The following is a 17,074-nucleotide window of genomic DNA, read 5'->3' on the forward strand; positions in this document are numbered from 1 at the left end:
TTTTCTTCTATGGAAGTGTTGAAATTTTTTTGCTTATTGATAAATTCTTTAATATTATTCTCAAGATTAGAGGTGTTCCTATTATTATTGTAAGATTGATTTCCATAGGAATTAACATAATTATTAGAGGAATTACTAGGAAAAGGCCTAGGATTAAAGTTACCTCTATAAGCATTGTTATTGAAATTATTTCGAGAGATAAAATTCACATCTATGGCATCACTATTTTGCTCAATCAAAGTGGATAGAGTCATATCATTAACATCAATAGGAGCACTTTTACTAGCAACCAATTTCATAAGAGCATCAACTTTTTCACTCAAAGAAGAAATTTCATCAACCGAATTAACTTTTTTACTACTAGGAGCTCTTTCGGTATGCCATTGTGAATAATTTTCCATGATATTACCAAGAAATTTGGTGGCTTCACCCAAAGTAATTTCCATAAAAGTAACACCCACGGCGGAATCTAAAAGATTACGAGAAACAAAATTAAACCCCGCATAAATATTTTGTATGATCATCCAAAGATTTAACCCATGAGTTGGGCAATTCCTTACCATCATTTTCATCCTTTCCCAAGATTGTGCAACATGCTCATGTTCAAGTTGCTTGAAATTCATGATCTGTGTTCTAAGGGAAATAAGTTTTGTGGGCGGAAAATACTTAGTGATGAAAGCATCTTTGCACTTGTTCCAAGAATCAAAACTATTACGAGGCAAAGAAGAGAACCAAAATTTTGCAGAATCACGCAAAGAAAACGGAAATAATTTCATCTTCACCACATCATTGTCCACATCTTTTTTCTTTTGCATATCACATAATTCCACGAAGGTATTAAGATGGGACGCGTCATCCTCATTAGGAGTACCGGAAAATTGATCTTTCATAACAAGATTCAGCAAAGCAGTATTAATATCGCAAGACTCTGCACTAGTGGTGGGAGGAGCAACCGGAGTACCAATAAAATAATTGTTGTTGGTATTTGAGAAATCACACAATTTCGTGTTCTCTTGAGTCATGATGACTACTCAACAAGATTGCACTCAAAAACAGATCCGGCAAGAAAACGGCGAACGAAAAAAGAGAGGCAAATAAAACGGCAAATTTTTGTGAAGTGGGGGAGAGGAAAATGAGAGGAAAATGGCAAATAATGTAAATTGCGAGGAGATGAGATTTGCTATTAGGAACCTGGTTTACGTTGAAGATCCTCCCCGGCAACGGCGCCAGAAATTCCTTTTGATTGCGCTTGAAGCTACGTCGGTATTTCCCCAAAGAGGAAGGGATGATGCAGCACATCGGCGGTAGGTATTTCCCTCAGATATGAAACCAAGGTTATCTAACAAGTAGGAGAACCAAGCAACACAACGTAAACAGCTCCTGCACACAGATAACAAATCCTCGCAACCCAACGTGTAAAAGGGGTTGTCAATCCCTTTCGGGTAGCGGCACCCCAAGATGGGCAAATGGACGTGAATAAAATTGTAGTGGATTGATATATCGAACGCCAAACAAAATAAATAAGAATAAATTACAGCAAGGTATTTTGCATTTTTTGTTTAGATAGATCTGAAAATAAATGCAAAGGAAAAGTAGATTGCAAAGGCAAATATATGAGAAAGAGACCCGGGGGCCGTAGGTTTCACTAGTGGCTTCTCTCGAGAAAAATAGCAAACGGTGGGTAAACAAATTACTGTTGGGCAATTGATAGAACTTAAAATAATCATGACGATATCCAGGCAATGATCATTATATAGGCATCACGTCCAAGATTAGTAGACCGACTCCTGCCTGCATCTACTACTATTACTCCACACATCGACCGCTATCCAGCATGCATCTAGTGTATTAAGTTCATGGAAGAACGGAGTAATGCAATAAGAACGATGACATGATGTAGACAAGATCTATCTATGTAGAGGACCCCATCGTTTTATCCTTAGTAGCAACGATACATACGTGTCGGTTCCCTTTCTGTCACTGGGATCAAGCACCGTAAAATCGAACCCACTACAAAGCACCTCTTCCCATTGCAAGATAAATAGATCAAGTTGGCCAAACAAAACCCAAAGAACGGAGAAAAAATACGAGGCTATAAGCAATCATGCATATAAGAGATCAAAGAAACTCAAATAACTTTCATGGATATAAAAATATATAACTGATCATAAACTCAAAGTTCATCAGATCCCAACAAACACACTGCAAAAGAGTTACATCATATGGATCTCCAAGAGACCATTCTATTGAGAATTCAGCGAGAGAGAGGAAGCCATCTAGCTACTAACTATGGATCCGTAGGTCTACAAAGAACTACTCACGCATCATCGGAGAGGCACCAATGAAGGTGGTGAACCCCATCTGAGATGGTGTCTAGATTGGATCTGGTGGTTCTGGACTCTGCGGCGGCTGGATCAATATTTCGTCGACTCCCCTAGGGTTTCTGGAATATTGGGGTATTTATAGAGCAATGAGGCGGTCCCGGGGCACCCGAGGTGGGCACAACCCACCAGGGCGCGCCTGGGCCTCCTGGCGCGCCCTGGTGGTTGTGCGCTTCTCGAAGCACCCCCCAAGCGCAACCAGGGCCCATTACGTTCCTTCTGGTCCAAAAATATCTTCGTAATGTTTCGTGGCATTTGGACTCCGTCTGATCTTGATTTCCTGCGATGTAAAAAACATGCAGAAAACAACAACTGGCACTTGGCACTATGTCAATAGGTTAGTACCAAAAAAATATAAAATGACTATAAAATGATTATAAAACATCCAAAATTGATAATATAACAGCATGGAACAATCAAAAATTATAGATACATTGGAGACGTATCAACGTGCAACTTGGGCAGAAAATGGTCGCCCCAAGGTTGCGTGTTGGTGGACTTGCAACTACGACGAAAAATAGGTCGAACCCTCATACATGTTGGTGGTGGATTTGCAACGGGCACAAAAGTTTCGGGCTCTCACGCTCCTCCAGTTTCATATCGATGATGGACTTGCAACTAGGAAAAAATGGGCATAATAACATGTCGGGACTGGAGTTGCAACTTGGACAAAAATAGCCCCCCCCCCCTCCAAAGTTGCGTGTCGAGGGTGGACTTGCAACTAGGGCAAACAACAAACGGCCCCACAATTGTATGTCGGGGTGGATTCACAACTGGAGACAAAAGTGGGCCACCCGCCTAGTTGCATATTGAGGGTGGACTTGCAACTAGGGAAAAATGGACCCCGTTGCGTGTCGAGGGTGGACTTGCAACTTGGACAAGAACAAAAGGCGGGCCCGTAGTTAAATGTCGGGGGTGGAGTTGCAAATTGGATAGAAAAGGGACAGACCCCCGTTGCATGTCGAGAGGGTGCGCTTGCAATTAGGACAAAAAGTGGATCATAACGAGTTCTGTATCGAGGGGTGGATTTGCAACTGGGACAAAAAAGGCGAACGAATTGCATGTCAATAATAGAGTTGCAACTAGGACAAAAAAAGACCACTTGATGAAAATAGCAAAAATCACAAAATCCCTAGATGAAAATTGGGCGAAAATAGACAAAATGGATACAGGTCACTATTTGCATCATCAGCGACTGCCATCTTCTTGTCACGAGGACAAATAATGAACCCCCAGTCGACTGCCTCCTTCCTGCTCGTGCCGGCTCTACCGAATGATAAGTGGACACAGGACGTACGACAAGACAAGGGACACACATGACAAAAGAACCCGCGATCAAGATTTGCACAACATTTAAAGAAAACAGGTTGAACGGCCAGGAACTTAGACGAGACATTGTTAAATCTGTTTTAGAAAAATCACCAATTTTAAAAAATTTAACAAATAAAAAAGAAATGGAAAAGGAGAAGTAAATTTATTTATTTTTAAGAATCATGAATTTGAAAAAAATTGAAAAAAAATTAGTCAAGGTCGGTTGCTTTCAGGTCAAGATGGACATGCAAACTGGATCAGGTGAGTTTTGAGTTGCATGTGAAAAATAGACACGAAAAAAGAGATAAGGATAAAAAATTCACAACAATCCTAGAACACTCACTACATTACCGTCCACTAGCATCCCTTGCGTGTCAACCCTTTGTGCTTTTAAGGTTCTCTGCTTATAAGGTTCTCTGCATTTTTTAGGAGTCAGAAGGCTTTTTTTTTGAGCCAGGGGTCAGAAGGCTTTTTGCTGGATGAAAAAAGGAAATGAGGTGTGAATAGAAGAGTGCTTAACTGGAGTGAAATAGGCAAACGACAAGCACTGAAGAAAGAAAAGTTCGACACAGCCCACGTTACATAAATAAGCTTGTACGACCAACGCACGATGCAAAAAAAGGCGAGACAAGCAACAACAATACACGATCCTAAATAGTGACATGGAGAACAACGCTCGTTTTTTAAAAACATGGAGAGCAACTAGTCCCATACGTCCACGATGGCTAGTATTCTAAATGTCTTGCTGGAAGTTTTGCCTTGAGAATTGGAGATAAATGACTGGCGATGGCCAAATGGAGGCATTGATGGATGGTGTCGCTAGCCCAGTTTTGACCGTTCAAATTGATCATACTATGTTTTTAACTGGTAGTTCGTTTAACTTATGATGACAAGTGCTATTTTGGGAAGGAAACATCAATATTAACCCTGTTTTGTTTCAAAAAAAATATTAACCCTGAAGTTCAGAACGTCGACAAGTCAGACAATCAGAAACATGATTGTTTTGTGTCTACATCATCTTGACGTTGCAAGCTATGCTAAAAGGAGGTCCAGCTCTTACACACAAGCCCCTTTATTAGAACACAAGATACAAACAAACTACTGGCCTTTACAGAGGAGGAAGAATTGATTTTGCCAACGTTTCTCATTTTAGTTGAGTTGATTTTGAATTCAGATGATGTATCATGCATTGTAATTCCCTTAGCTCAGTGTATCCATGTCAATGAATATGTTAATCGCGGGAGAAGAGACGGCGGGAGCACCGTGGTGCCGCCCATGGACGGGGCCGTGGAATCGCGAGGGCAACGATCAAACAATCAACGATCCAGCATTGGGAAAGAGAGGAAGATGGATCGAGGGAGGCCGACGGGAGGGTGAGGTGAGATGGATGGGAAATTGGGGAAACGGGGCAAGCAAGAAAGGAGAGATGCGGGAGACAGAGAAGTGGCAGCAAGCAATTTGAATCCGAGTCGGCCCAGGCTTAGCTAAAACTAGCAGCAAGAGACTCAGATTCAAATTGGTTGCCATCTTACGTCTCTCTCTCGCACAACTGATGACGGCGGGGGCCCCATCCCTCCCGCGTTGCGGGATCTTTAGCTGGAGCTCCATGGCGGCCCTGGACGACATGGTTCTTACGGCGGAGATGGGCGTCGGGGCGGCGGCCCCGGATTTTTCCAGCGACCACGACTGCCGATGTAGCCGCGAGGGCTGCACGGCGTCTGGTTCGGGGGGCTCGGTGCGGCTCAGCTAGTCATTTCCGCGTGGTGCGGGTGGTGGCGGTGGTGCCCGCTGAGATCTCCGGCCTGCTATTGGGAGCCGGCGGGTGACGCGGTCCTTTGGTTCTTTTTGCTCTAAGATGGTGTTCTGTCGGTTGCCGACCCTCATGGATCTGGCCATTGACGAGTTCCGAAATGCTCCGCCGGAGATCTTCATTGGATGCTTGACGCCTGTAGATTTCTGGATCGGATGGGATTCGGTCGTGTGCGCCCCTATTTCAGCCTGAGTGGCTTCAGGAGGGTGTGCCGCGAAGCTTTGTTATCTATTGACAGTATGGGACACGTCGGTATTTCGATTTTCATGGTGAAGATAATGACAGAGAACATCATGGTGGCTGAGGTCTGAGGTCTTGTAATAGCGGATTGAGTCTTCGCGGCGTTGAGGACTTTGCTTGGTGATTCATGACTCGTGGCAGCGGCATCAGCAAGTGGGGGCGGCAGCACAAGCGGAGTACAGGGTCTTAACTTTCAGGGTGAAAACCCAAGGTCTGGCCTTAATTGGTTGTGCCTGGCAGTGACCTTGTTGAAGGCATTGTTTTGAGAGCGTGGATTTTCTCCAGGGTGAAAACCTAAGATCTAGGATCGGGCGATGATTGTGCTTCTGCACTGTTTTCTTTTTGGAGGCATCGCTTTTGGAGAATTAGGACTTTGGGTGTTGTCTGGGCGGTGGTTCCTGCTGCAGCTAAGAGGAGTTGATCACTGTTGGGGGATCTTTTTTCTTCTTATTATTATTATTTTTGACTGTGTGCATCCGTAATCTCTTTATGATATTGCGTTGTTGCAGAGGCCGGATGTAATTGATATCTCCGCGATATTAATATATTTCTTTTTCGAAAAATCTTACGTCTCTTTGCCAGACACACAAAGAGGACTACCCATTCTGTCTTCCTCTGACCCTTGCATCTGTTTCTCACTGGACATTGTCTACTGTAATAAGTACTAGTTCGTTTGCTGAGTTAACTTTCCCGTCTTCACTTCAGTGTTAAACATCTTAACCAGCAGGGTGCATCAAGGTGTTTTTTTTAATCCAGAGCTAGAAGGTGGATGGAGTACCAATGAAATCTAACCGTTGATGAAGAAGGGTATTATAGACTTTTTATTGTTTTTATTTGTGGACAGTTTTATTTAACCTAATGACACCTTCCGCCGCCGGCACGGATGAAGTGGCGGCTGGCGGTCACCCATCATCGCATCTACTTCAAGGATGGGCCTGCGCACGCATGCCGCTGCGCTGGGCATGTCACTCATGCCTAATCTGCTGGTAGGATCAAACACATCTAGGCTACGAACTGAATGCAGTAGGATCAAACGCATCTCAAATCGCATCACACGCACATACAAGGCCGATTGATGCCTGCAACTCAAATATATCCTTTCTTCAATTAATGGGCATTATAATCACTCAAATTAGTGTTCTCAATCCCGCCGGCATGAAGTAGTATTGCAGTGCCGATTAGACGCGGCCGGATTGATTCAGTTTTGAGTTTTGGCCAGAGAGCAACATCTCGATTGGTTTTCGGCACCGGCACGTGACTGCATCAGCTGGCCGGCAGTCCAGCTCCGCCATGGCTTCTACACGCCGGACTACGAGTGTACGGTACCATCGTCGGCGAAGCTCATTGTTAGTAACTGTATTCTCGTCACCATCGGCACCCCATTACGATTTTACCCCTGAAACGATGGTACTCCCTGGCGTTGGTTAGCGGTACTCCCTGATTGCTGTTTCGGAGTACGGATAAAATCTAACCATTAGATTGAGAGAAATGAACGGCCTATATAAATTTATGGGTACAGTAAAAGAGCTCATTTGTAAATGTGCGCAGCTGCAGAGCCACCTGAGCACATCCCGTTATCTCAGCGACTTCATATCTGTCCCCTAACAACGGACTCCCGAGCTCATGCAACCTTTGTTCCTTCACATACGCCAGGCCTGAAATAGTTTTTCAACAAGCTTGACATGAGAGAACAGCAGCGCAAAAGAAGGAAAATAACCTGGCAAGAAAAGTAAACATCTCGTGAATAATGCCAACTATAAGAAATCTTGCTTGAAATATATGTTTAGGTCACTCACATCTCGTACAAGATCACCAATAGTATCCCCTTGCTTGTCGAGCATGGTATTCTTTCGGCCACTAATAATCACCAGAACCAACACGCCAAAGCTGAAGACAACTGTCTTCATTGAGTAAACTCCTCGAGATGCATACTCCGGAGCTTTGTAACCACTGAAAAGTGTTCCCGCAAAAAAAACCACTGAAAAGTGAAACAAAAGATATCAAAACTGTGAGGTTGGAACATCTGAAGAACAAAAGGTGGGAATCTGTGATGATTGATATATTAGGTAGGCTGATACCCGGTTCATTCTACTCAAAGAAGAGGATAAACCATACTTTACTGGTTCATTCTACTCAAAGACCAAGGCAATGGTAACTGCTTCTTCCCTTCTGTACTACTTTGTTAGTATTTTATCTGTGTGGCGATATTATGTTTTTAAATTTAAGATGCAAATCGTGGAAGAAACTTCTTATAATTTTTTCCCAGGACAATGTAGGTTGAGGAACTGTTGAAGGAGCACGAGTCCGGATGCCAATATCATCTCTGACCTCAAAGATCCCCGAAACTTCATCACAAAGATTAGCCTTACGACAAGGTGGTAAACATCCCAAACAGCATGACTGTGTTGGATGAGCTTTTGCCAATTTCAGTTGAGATGGCAATAAGGAACTTGCGGGGCATCTGAAACTTCACCAATCCTGGCGTGGTCAGCCACAATGAAATTCTGGAGATGTATAAGAAGTACATGGATCCCAGCTACAAGTGGACAAGCTTCACGCTAGAAGAACATGCTAAGGTCATATAGTTGCACCTCGGAGCAACAACGAGATGGATGCGGCAAAGCTGAAGAGAGAGTTCCCCGAGCTGCTATCGATCAAAGACTCATTGATCAAGTTTGTCTCTGAGCCCAACAGTAAGGTCCCAGCAACTTGAAGCCAGAACAGGTAATAACATAGGAAACATATACCAAGCACTGAAAGATTTTAGGAACCATTCGTCGCAGCGATTCATTAGAATGTTCAGCATATCTCTGTTATAGATTCACAACATCATTTGAACTATATATTTGACAGTCTGCTGGTGGCAGCGATATATCTTGTACGTCAGTGGCGAATCTGGAATTTGACCAATGTGAGGGTAACATTGCAAAGGGTAGTAATTTTTTGTCAGAACACATTACAAATAATTAATAAAGTACTGAATATACATATGAATGCACTAGTAAAATAAGTTCTGCAAATTGTATGTGAGGGCCATGGCCCCACCACCCCACCCCTAGATCCACCACTGTGTACCGTGATTGTTCTGTCAAGAAACGAACTAATGTCAAGAATCTTGTACTCCCTCCGTCCGGAAATACTTGTCATCAAAATGAACAAAAGGGGATGTATCTAGACGTATTTTAGTTTTAGATACATCCATTTTTATCCATTTTGATGACAAGTATTTTCGGACGGAGGGAGTATACCTTTTAATCTGCTTACCTTTTTTGTGTGTGAATGATCGGGTGGCTGTGCTCTAACAAAAGCATTTGGACAAGAGTATCTGATGATTTTCTTTTCCTAATGAACAAGAGCTTTCTTTTTTTTCCGGGTATACACAGTATGATACTACTCTCATATTGGGTTCTTTCAAAAGATGTCTGCTTTCGTTTCACTGAAATCCTCCTAAATTCATGTAGAAATCTAGGGCACCACTTGGAAAAATCTAATGTTCTAGATTCATGTAGAAATCTGAAACACGTGACAATGTTACTAATTTGTTTTTTTTCGATCGGCACCGTTGATGTGTACTCATTCTGTCCGGAAAAGCTGTCTCTTAAATGGATGTATCTAGCACCAAGTTAGTGCTAGATACATTTGTTTGAAAGACAAGTTTGGGACAAGTTTTTCGGACTGAGGGAGTACATGGCAATAGCCACACACGTAGCCCAATACTAGTGCTAAGTACTAACCGGACACTAACAACACGTAAAGATATTCATCATCAAGATTACTATAAGAAGGTGTTTGAGTGCGTCGCTGGCGCTGGGGACGAAGAGTGTGCAGCCTTATCCCATCCAGCCCCCACATGGTACCGGAAGGAGATGAATCACGGTGGGTGCTTCAACTCAGGTTGATGAAGGATTCTGAATTCTGATTCGCAGAGCAGGCGTCTGTTGCGGAGCGAGGGCCCCAATTTGTCCCGTCAACGGAAGGAGATGGGCAATAAAATCCCTCGACGGGTGATGGCAGTGGATGATTGCTTGCATGCCGCCACCGGTTTCATGTTGATTTGTGAAAACGTTGCCGGGGATGGAAGGAGAAGAAGACAAAGCATGAACCGGGAAAGCTGAAGAGGAAAGAGTCGAAGCACTAGTTCTCGGGAGGCGAGGAGTCGAGGAAGGATGAGCCAACCGGAGGGACGTGGAGAACGGGGGATCAACTGTTAGATATAGTAGATTTTGTTGTAATACCTAACATTGCCTAGTTTTTTGACCAAGTTCATATTGATGCATTGTCTTTAAGGTGAGTCCCGTAGCAAAGGTCTTGTGCAGCTGTCTTTAAGGTGAGTCTCATCGCGGAGGTTGTGTGCGTGACCATTAAGCCGTCATCTCCACCGCCATTGTTGACAACCAACGCTCGCAAAGCCATGGTTATGGACATCCCTACCAGCACGTTTGTGATTTGTTTTGCTAGCACATGTGGATTATGCTTATTAAAAATTGTTTATGTTTCCAACGGTTTCTTTGATTCTGAATGCTAGTTATAGCATCTACAACGCTAGACTCTTATGCAGGGAGGGAGCTCCTCTGACGTACGGCGCCTGCCGTTAGGCCACTGACAGGTGGGCCCACGTGTCAGTGACGGAATGGCAACCGGTCGTACGGCAGGGGATCCTCGTCCCTTATGCAGGCACTTGTAGCAACAAAAAAGATAAATATCAGAAAATCGAAAAAGAGTTAGCCGTTTTACAAATCCAATGCTAGACGCCAAACAGACATTATTTCCATGGATGAAACTGTCCCTGCAGTGCAATATTACACTAAACTAGTACGAGTACGTACAAACCAACACATCAATAGCTAATGACCTTAATTATCTATCTATCTAAATCTAATTCGACGGCAGCAAATCATGATCAGATGATGCATGAAAGTGGAAGAACAATCTCCTCGTGCTCTTCCCAATCATCATCATCTGTGGCCGCGCTGGTCAACGGTCTCGTCAGCAGCAGCACACGTGTGGAGGTAGGACATGTAGAAGAGGAAGGCGAGCAGTGCGACCATGAGCACCCACATGAACAGCGCCGCGGTGACAGCGCCTGCCACGATGAAGGGACAAATCGCGATGCACACAACGAGAATGAGAGAAACCACCCAGCAAGCGCTGCACGCCAGAAGAAACAACGGCATCCATTCTTGGAACAGAGCTCCGCCCATGAGCTCGCTGACCACCAGGATGTTGAAGACGGCGGCGTACATGCCGCCCATGGACGAGAGGAACAAGACGGTCTGGATCTCGTCGATCGCAGCGACGCGGAAGACAACCGCCTCGAACGCTGTCGAGCTTGCCGTCGCCCAGAACGCGGTCACGGCGATCCTGCGGGTGGTGGTGGCCTCGCCCTCGATGGCCCGCTCGGTCGACCCGGCGCGGAGGCGGTGCATGGCCAGGGCGTAGCCGAGGTACGCGGCGGCGTAGATGGTGCTGAGGTGGAGGGCGTAGACGGCGGTGCGCGGGCCGACGTGGGCGGCGGCGACGGCGGCGAGGAGGAGGCCGTATGAAACGCGGGCCAGGTCGGTGTAGAACGGCCAGCTGCGCCAGATGCCGAAGAGGAAGAGGAAGACGTAGGTGCACAGGGAGACGGCCATGGTCCACATCTGGGCCATGGGGTGCCCGTCGTACCACACCAGCAGCGTCACGGGGACGGCCAAGATTAGCGCCGCTGTGGAAGCCAGAAGTGCCGACGCGTAAGCTAGGAGCGCCACGGCGCGGATCAGCTGCCCAATGACGCCGGGGTCCAGCTGCCTGATGATAGATCTTTGGATCGGAGTAGGCTAATAGATCCGGCAAACCTACCTTGTCCAGCAGCGGATGAACTCGAGCCGGAGTCCATCGTGATGCTAGGGCACACGGCGACGGCGGAGAGTGGGCGAGGTGGAGGTGGAGCTTCCCGTGAGCACCGCGCTAACCCTAGATCGGTAGGGATTGTTGGTGGGGATTGTGGCAGCGATTAACCTCGTGAGTCGTGCCCCGGCCCCACCTCTGTTTATATAGCGCGGGTCACAGGGGCCCACCAACCATGGTTTGGTTGGGCGCCCCCGATCAGGGCGCGAGTCAGGGGCCCGTTCGACCCGTTGGGTTCGAACGGGAGAGAGATCAACCTAACATTCTCCCCCTTGATCTCAACTTCATCCACTTCGATGAATGAGGGCTTCTCATGGCTTCTTCATATGAGGTGGGATCTTTTTCCATATGAACCATTTCTGTGTTATAAACTTTAAAATCAGTAGAAATAGCTGACTTTCTTGATCTTGTAGACCTTCTAAGGGCCTCAGTTTCTGGCACATTTTGTGCCTCAACTTCTGGCACTTCTTCTAAAATTTGCTGTTGCACCTCCCTTTCATGCTCAACATCGGGTTCAGTCGGCTCCTGACGGACAGGTTCCGGGTCTTCCCCCATAGCTGTCATGGGTGGAGTTGCAACTGGTAGTGAGAAAAATGGCTCCTGAATCATCGGATTAGGTGCATGCACCCTCTTCTCCTCAAGATCAATTTTCCGAGCTACCAAGCTCCCCCTCATCATTTCGTCCTCTAAGAAGACTGCATGTCTTGTTTCTACAAACTTTGTATATCTGTCAGGGCAGTAGAAACGAAAACCTTTTGATCTGTCTGGATAGCCAATAAAGTGGCAACTTACTGTTTTGGGATCTAACTTTGCAATGTTTGGATTAAACATTTTGGCCTCAGCAGGGCACCCCCACACCTTGAAGTGTTGTAGGGAGGGAACCCATCCTGTCCATAGCTCGTACAGTGTTTTGGGCACCGACTTGCTTGATACTCTATCGAGAATGTGAATGGTGGTTTTAAGCGCCTCCATCCATAATCCCAATGGCAAGTTGGAATAACTCATCATGCTGCGCACCATATCCATAAGTGTACGGTTGCGCCTTTCAGCTACTCCATTCTTTTCTCTCAAGAGTGGGATACATTAAAAGCACATGAGTTATCATATTTTTCTCTTGCCATAATTTCTCCCGCCATACGGGATTTTTGACATAATATTATGTCAGCTTTACCCCGTTACGCAGGTATTTTCCCAGACTTTTTCCGCCATGCAGGTTTTATCATAATCATCTTTTCCCACCATGCGGGTAATTCCTTGTAAGGGAACATAAATGCCAGAATTGGCTCTTTTGACTGCATATTCAATCATCAAATTTAGGAATAAATCTGAATGCTCTTTGACACACATGCTTGATCCGACGTTGGTCAAATTAAACACGCATGTTACTTTTTTCATCTCAAATCATGTTGACTGAAAAAACTTCTTCATAGAGAGTACATGAAAGACATTCATCAACCAAGACTCTGAATGATCTATCTCTTTTCTTTTTATGCCATTCTTTAGAGAGAACATATTCCCTCACGTTATGACTTTTCTTGGTCATCTTTTGGGTCACAAGTACCACCCAGCCATTCGCTTTCACGAATGAAAGCATGCAAAACTTTTAGTCTGAGAAAACTTAGCCAATAATCAACAATGATGGGCATAAAAAATAACCCTACGTTGGTTTGGTTAAAAGAAATGCACATTAAACTTTTGAAACTTTCTTTTATATTCTAAATCACCATTGTGGCAGAATTAGAATAAACATCATCCTTATACATTAATTCCATATCACCGTTGGGCGGAAATGGAAATAATGCATATAACATATAAACAATGTGATGATAGTATTTCTATTAAACAACTTTGCTAAGAATTAATCTTCACCATCAACTTTATTGCAGCAGGAACAAGAAATATACATTTCTCTAGTTCAAGAGCATTTCTTGATCTTAATCCGTTCTCTGAAAATTGACCACTTTGATACAAAACTTATCAGAGATTTAAACTTTGAACATAAGACTCATAGAATGATAGCATTGTTATCATCAACGTTGGTCAGAAAATAACAATACCACATTTTAACTTTAAAACAAATATCTTTCTTTTGTCATAGTGGAAACTATCTGCATCTTATTTCACCCACAGGGGAAAAACATTGCTAAGAACATTTCTTCCAATTAAATTTTCCCGTTGGTTCCAATTTAATTGGAGGATAAAACTTTTACTTTGCAGCGGAAACTTTATAATATTCTATTCAAAAATAATTATGTACTCTTTTACTCTCTAAGCAATTTTAACCGGTTGGTTCAAAAATGCATTAGAGAAGCAACAATTTAATATCTTACTTTAGTTCGATTCACTTTTAAAAGAGCACCTTTAAATTTCAATAATAAAACATGATCATGTTATTAACAATGTTGGTCATACAAATAACATAATCATATTCATTAAAATATTCACTTTAACATGCTCTTAAAAAACTTAATTCTTTTTAAACTTTTATTTTCTTTGTAAAAGAGCACTATTGATTATTTATGCAGTGGAAAATCATGAATAAAAATTCACGAACTTTTACTCTTTACAGAAACTTTTTCTTTGACAGAATAAAAAATTATGAACTTTTTAATTTTCTTTATAAAATTCATGAACATTTCTTTTTCTGGACAATTTTTTTTTTGCATTTTCAGAAACTTTTTCTGTCACTTTTCTATTTTCTAGACAAAATTTTCGTTGGAAAAAATTGCATAGGAAAGCTATTTAAAATCTGCCCAGAAACTGGACAAAATCGACAGCAGCAACGGCGTGCGGCTAAGGCCTCGGCCCAGCGCGCGGCCCAGCCGGCCTGGACCCAGCGCGCCCGCGGCGGCTGGCCACGGCCCAGCGGCGACTGCGCCCGGCCTCCCTCTCTTTCGGCCCAGTGGCCCAGGGCGGGGCTAGGGTTTCGATCTAGACCGTCCATAGCGATTCGACGGACCAGCGTCGTTTTCGCCTGATCAAAGTCGATCGATGCGGTGAGGGGCGAGGCGAACCCTAGTCATTTCCTCCCCCTCGCGCCGCTCGGTTCGTTCTCGCCGCTCCCACTGGCTGAGCACGGGGATGCGCCCCGGCCGCCCTGTCCGGCCGCCGGCGGCGGCGGCTAAAGCCACCGCGCCGCGCGCCTCCTCTCCCTTTCTTTCCTCCCTGTTCTTTCTCCTGTGGCAGAGAGAGAGCAGCGTGGCTGAGCCCTCCTCTTCCCCACTGCGCGCGACGGCGGTCGAGTGGCGGTGAGGTTGGAGCTGCGCTGGCCGCCGGCGACGCCGTGGATCTACCACCGCGCCGGAGCCCCTCCCCTATCCTTTCTCCCTCCTTTGTATGTACTGTCTCCATCCACCACCTCCCCACAGAGAGAAAGAGAGGCAACTGCCGCACGACGGCGACCTAGATGGACGGAGCGGCTGCGCCCCTGCCGACCCCTTCGCCGGTCGCGCGTTCCCCTTGTGGTGAGCGCGCCGCCGTCGAATGGGTCGGTGGTGGTGTTCTTTGCCCCTGAGAAGGGGTGGTGTTCTTCTTCTCGATGCCTCGGCTTGCTGATGCGCATCGAGATCGAGAGGAACGGCGCGGCCTTGCGGCTGCACAACTTTTCTTCTTTGCCCTTCTAGGGTTCTTTGGGGGAGGGAAACTTTTTTTTTCTTTTTCTGTTTTTGTTTCTTTGTACCGAAATCAACTAGCCCGATCTGGCTGATACCATAGATAGATCTTTGGATCGGAGTAGGCTACTTGATCCGGTGAACCTACCTTGTCCAGCAGCGGATGAACTCGAGCCGGAGGCCATCGTGATGCTAGGGCACACGGCGACGGCGGAGAGAGGGCGAGGTGGAGGTGGAGCTTCCCGTGAGCACCGCGCTAACCCTAGATCAGTAGGGATTGTTGGTGGGGATTGCGGCAGCGATTAACCTCGTGAGTCGTGCCCCGGCCCCCACCTCTGTTTATATAGCGCGGGTCACAGGGGCCCGCCAACCATGGTTTGGTTGGGCGCCCCCGATCAGGGCGCGAGTCAGGGGCCCGTTCAACCCGTTGGGTTCGAACGGGAGAGAGATCAACCTAACACCTGAAGGGCTCCAGCCAGGTGGACGGCTTCCTCGCGTCGACGACGACGGCCATGGAATCAAACTCGACGGATCCTCCTTTCTTAGGAGTATTTTATTTATACTATCTTTCGGCCGGGGATTCTTCGTTCTTATTTATTTACTCCTACCTTGTTCATTCAAGGAAAGATGGAAGAAGTTTCCTTAGCGTGTGTGGTGAAAAGAAGGAAATAAAAAAGACAGAAAGGAAAGAGGGAATCGATACAAATTCAATTTGTTCGGTTTCATTGAGTTCTTGTCAAATCAATGGTGATATTACATGGGTCTGTGCCCTAGTTATCGCACATCTAAGTCAATCAATCTAGAAACAAAAAGATAAAAAAATGCTTGCACGAATCTTAGCATAAAATCAATGACATGAGGTTTAGATGTGCAATACTTAGAGCACATCTAGATGTGCTTTAGCAAAACTGATATTACATAGTACATTTTATTCGAAGAAAAAAAGTAATTACATACATGCACAAAGAGAAGCAAAACAAGACACACACGCAACAGAATTGGACGTCGATATCTGCCACACATGTGGCATGAGGACGTCTGAACCAAACGCCCCATGGCCATAGATTCAACCATGTCACAAGTGACGAAACCAATGATGTCCCTACATGAGCAACATACAACACCCCCTTGTTGCAACTAATCCCAAATCATTGTGTGTCAAATATACCACAAAAGTAATCATTGGCGTTTCAAAGTGAGAGGCGGCACCTTGTGACATGGTTGGAAGATGATCACCTTGCGGGTATTGGAAATTTGGTGCACCTCAAGTACTTGAGGTTCAAACATGCCGAAGCCGTCACGAAGATTCCAGAACAGGTGGCAAGGCTGCAACATTTGGAGATTGACGTGAAAGGATACAACAAACTAATGGAAATCTCTATGACCATCTAAGAACGGTTGGCCTATTATGTAACTCTAAATGTTGATGGTTATGAAACAATACCGGATGAAATCGCGGCCATGCAGGGATTGCGAGTGTTGGAAGGTCTCAATATTTATACTCAGTCAACGGAATTTCTAGAGGCTTGGCCAACTGAAAAAACTGAGGAAGGCGGGCATAATATGGAACATGTATGATATGGGTAATTGTGATGTTAATGAAGACAAAGAGGAGGAGGAGATCGAGGAGGACAAGGAGGAGTTTCTCTCTTCCATATGTGAGCTCGGCAAAGCGGGCCTTGAGTCTCTGCACATCTTTGTAAAGGAGGCAGCGGATGAGTACTTCAAGCGTTCATGGTTTCCCGATCCTCATTGTGGCCTTCATGAGCTTATCGTCGTGGGGGACTCCCTCTCGAAGGTTCCGGCATCGGTGGCCTCGCTCGTCAACCTTGAGA

The 17,074-nt window shown here is 45.2% G+C and overlaps 1 pseudogene; it reads left to right on the forward strand.

Moving 5' to 3' along the window:
* Window positions 1-5,298: 5,298 nt before the first annotated feature.
* On the forward strand, window positions 5,299-8,455 carry LOC109780407 (bifunctional dTDP-4-dehydrorhamnose 3,5-epimerase/dTDP-4-dehydrorhamnose reductase-like; annotated as a pseudogene).
* The last annotated feature ends 8,619 nt before the right edge of the window (window positions 8,456-17,074 follow it).

This window comes from Aegilops tauschii, chromosome 5 (assembly GCF_002575655.3).
Source record: "Aegilops tauschii subsp. strangulata cultivar AL8/78 chromosome 5, Aet v6.0, whole genome shotgun sequence".
Classification (NCBI taxonomy): Eukaryota; Viridiplantae; Streptophyta; class Magnoliopsida; order Poales; family Poaceae; genus Aegilops; species Aegilops tauschii.